Raw genomic sequence first — 3,583 nt, 5'->3', positions numbered from 1 at the left:
ATATGTGTAACGGCAAAACCTTTTGCTTAGAGCTGGACACCTATCGTCCCAATAGGAGGTTAGTTTTTGTTTTATATATTATTAAATAAGAAGTGACGTTTTTGTTTCATTGTTTCATTCTAATGAATGTAGATAGCCCAGCTTGGATATATTATTCGTTTTTATATAAACGATCTTTAACTCATTATCTTTGTAAAATTACTATAATTGATTATTTATTTTATGTATTTCCCAGTCTAACTCTATTTGTATGAGGCTTGCCCCATAAACAAATAAATAAATATTATTATTATTAATAAAAGAGAAAAAAGAGAGTGTGTGTGTTTGAAATTTTGTTCTTCTAGGAGGTTTTTTAAAAAAAAATATTTATATATAACAAAGTTTAAGTTTTTATTTTCCTTCTCTTTCTCTTACCCTCCAATTTTTAGAAAACAAACAAATACAATAAATATATACGTATATAGAACAATTTTTATTTTCCTTTATACGTATATATTTATATAGTATTATATATCTGAATGAAAAAGGGAAAATGTTACGGAAAATTAGATATTGGTTAGAGGGCGTAATTATTATATTGCAATATAATTAATTTTTTAAAAGTATTTTTGGGTGAATAAAAATAGAGAGGTTTAAAGTTTAAGTTTTAAAGTTACTCTCTTAGTAGTATTTTTAACGATATAGAGCTTTGAAATAAAAAATATTCTTTTTAACGTAACAGCTTCAATTTTTTATTTTCCTTTACTATATGTACATGTTAGACTCATCAATTTTGACTAGTAATTATACTGAATTATCATTAAATAAATAAAAAATTTATCTATGACTCATAATTTTAAATCTAAAAAAACAAAGCAAAACAATAATGTATGTACAAATTGTGTTAAGATGTTCCTTTATTTTCAAAAAAATAATGTTTCAAATTTAAATTATCCATCTCTTAATGTATGTGCATCTAAGCATACGCCACAAATATTTTTTGAATGAATCGTTAATTAAAATATATTTCAATAATACATTTTATTTCCTCAAAGCCGACTACTTTGAACTTTGTACTCGACAGGTCCGTGCAGGTTCCCACACTGTTCTTTATTCTCAGTCTGGTCCCAGCTCTGTACCGATGCAGTTCACAACAATTATTATAATTATTCGCTGTAACAGGAGTTTATTGATTCTACAAAAGACCTAACTATCTACAGAAGTGACGCAAATGTTTCTCTGAAATTTTAACATGAGGTATAGATAAAACATAAATAATATTACCTTCTAAATAAACCACAAGCATGTACCGTATATAGCAATTATCTAATTTTGTCAGAAAATGAATAAATTTTCTATAACACGAGTATTTCGCAATAATTCCTAATTGAATCGAGAGTTCGTTTAATTAATATATTAACATTTAAAACTATCAGCGGAAGTTGGACAAAAGTCTTTAAAACATTTATGAATAAATAAATGAAGGATTAATTATACTTTTATTTAGGAATAATTTGAAAACTAGAAAGTCTCAGAAAAAATTCCATTTCTAAGCGAAAAATAGAGAAATAATCTAATAAAAATAATAAAGCAGGTCATAATTCACAGTATAACATACCGTAGCTTTATCTTAATTGTTGCACATCTGACAAAAATGTTTTTGTTTTATTTTTTATTTTATGTATTACGTAGATTTTATGCTAGTGCTTTTAGAGCCTGTTTCATAATTAAAGCTAATAGTATTGGTCCATAAATTGTACACAAAATATAAAGTACAATCACTAATACATTTTATCTCGAATTGGGGACTTATAATTAGTGATATTAGATGAGTTTAAAAGTAAAACATTATCTAGCAGAACAGTATAAGTCTGTGACATTGTACTAAATACAAATTACAAGATTAATAGTATTAGTTTGTACTTTATTATGAAACAGAGCCCTGGAGTTACTTTTTTTGTTATTTATTCGACCACTCGGACCATTTTCACTGGATTTACAGATTAGATTACAATTGGCATGTTCATACAGTTGGAATATAAATACAGTTGAAATTACAAAGTGAGAAGTTTACAATTACAATTACATAGAGTTACTTTGTGACAGCTCTTCTAGAGAAAGGGTCCCCAGTATACGATTCTATTTTTGGGATACGTATAATTCAAGATAAAATCAATATATTTGTATCTCATATGAAAGCAAAGCTGGGATATGTTCAATGAGATAATTGGTAAAATTCTTCTCTTTTCCTTTTTTTTTGTAATTATTTCTTCATCAGAACGTCTGAACAAAAATTTTTTTGTTCAAAACAAAACCCAATGATGATGCAAGCTAAGTATTATTTGCTTTTTTCTTTGCAGGTACGAATTCAAAATGTTTAGACGATTGGTCAAGTTTGTTAAGAAAGCTAATTAAACTAATAATTTTAGATTTTCAAACTTCTTAAGTCCAGTGATGTCAGATAGTATATATTTATTGAAAAATGTAGGTATTTCCTTAGGACTTATAAATCATTAAATTACATAAATTAACTTATAAAACCAGCATATTTGGTATTTGTTTGTTTGTGTTAAATTATAAAATCTCTTTCAAAAGGGAGGCATTTCAAAGTTTTTTTTTTTCTACGTTCTAAATTTCCTATTCACTACAAAAAATTATTATATACTATGATAATCAGACTAATTTGGACATACGGAATGTCTAGATGGTTGAGAGAAGTCATGTTACCCCAACGGACAAAGAAAAATATATTTGCTCGTTTACTATATCTATTTACTTAAGATATCTTTTTTTCGATGAAGTATAAGTTCTTATTATAAGCAAGATTCTCCTATTACACTGTAACTTTATATAGCTTTAAAGAGAACCAATATATTATTCTACTTTATTATATTTTTTGATAGTATTTTTTTTCTCTTCTGTTATTTTTCTTATTTCGTCATCACATAATTTATATAGTTTTAAATATAGTGTAAATAAGCTCTATCACACATATTAACATTGCCAAAAATATGACAGAATGTAATATTACAAAATAGAATCTGGCTGTATATTTTTGTTACATACATCTGAATTATTTATAATATAATCTGGCATTTCAAAAAATTGTTATTTTTTGATTAAAAAAAAAATTAAAAAATGAGAATGATGAATATATAAAATACAGTAATTATAGTGAAAATTTTGCACGATCCTTGCGCAATTATTAAAAGCGATATATTGCTTTGACGTTATACTTGCTATAAAAAAAAATCATTAAAGCTATTAAAATCCTTTCACCGTTGATTTAGTACCTTTTCAGTTAGATTGAGTTAGCCTTATAAGACTTACTTCGATTGGCTTAGAGATAATTTTACTCAATGGATAATTATACTTTGAGAACTAATCGAGTTATGTTGCCTTTGACGGTGCCCTGAATATTCTCTTCGCTTTAAACTGTAGTCCAACTACAGCAAGCTTCGAGTTGGCAGAGCAATAATTGCAAGCTGCTAATTATCTTAGACAACTATCCAAATTCAACTCTTGTGCAAGTATTATGTCGGTTTCTGAATAAGAGCCACAACAAAGGGATTTTAGATATTTATGTACTGATAATAATTGGCAC

At 26.5% G+C, this 3,583-nt stretch overlaps 1 protein-coding gene across 2 annotated transcripts in view; it reads left to right on the top strand.

Annotated features, from left to right (window-relative positions):
• Positions 1-3,583, top strand: part of LOC106687950 (uncharacterized) — a 161,600-nt gene that overhangs the window by 32,449 nt on the left and 125,568 nt on the right. The window lies entirely within an intron of this gene.

Source organism: Halyomorpha halys, unplaced genomic scaffold (genome assembly GCF_000696795.3).
Source record: "Halyomorpha halys isolate HHAL.00 unplaced genomic scaffold, Hhal_1.1 Scaffold1032.1, whole genome shotgun sequence".
NCBI lineage: Eukaryota > Metazoa > Arthropoda > Insecta > Hemiptera > Pentatomidae > Halyomorpha > Halyomorpha halys.
The sequence above is the reverse complement of the archived record's forward strand: the minus strand, read 5'-3'. Positions and strand labels throughout refer to the sequence as shown.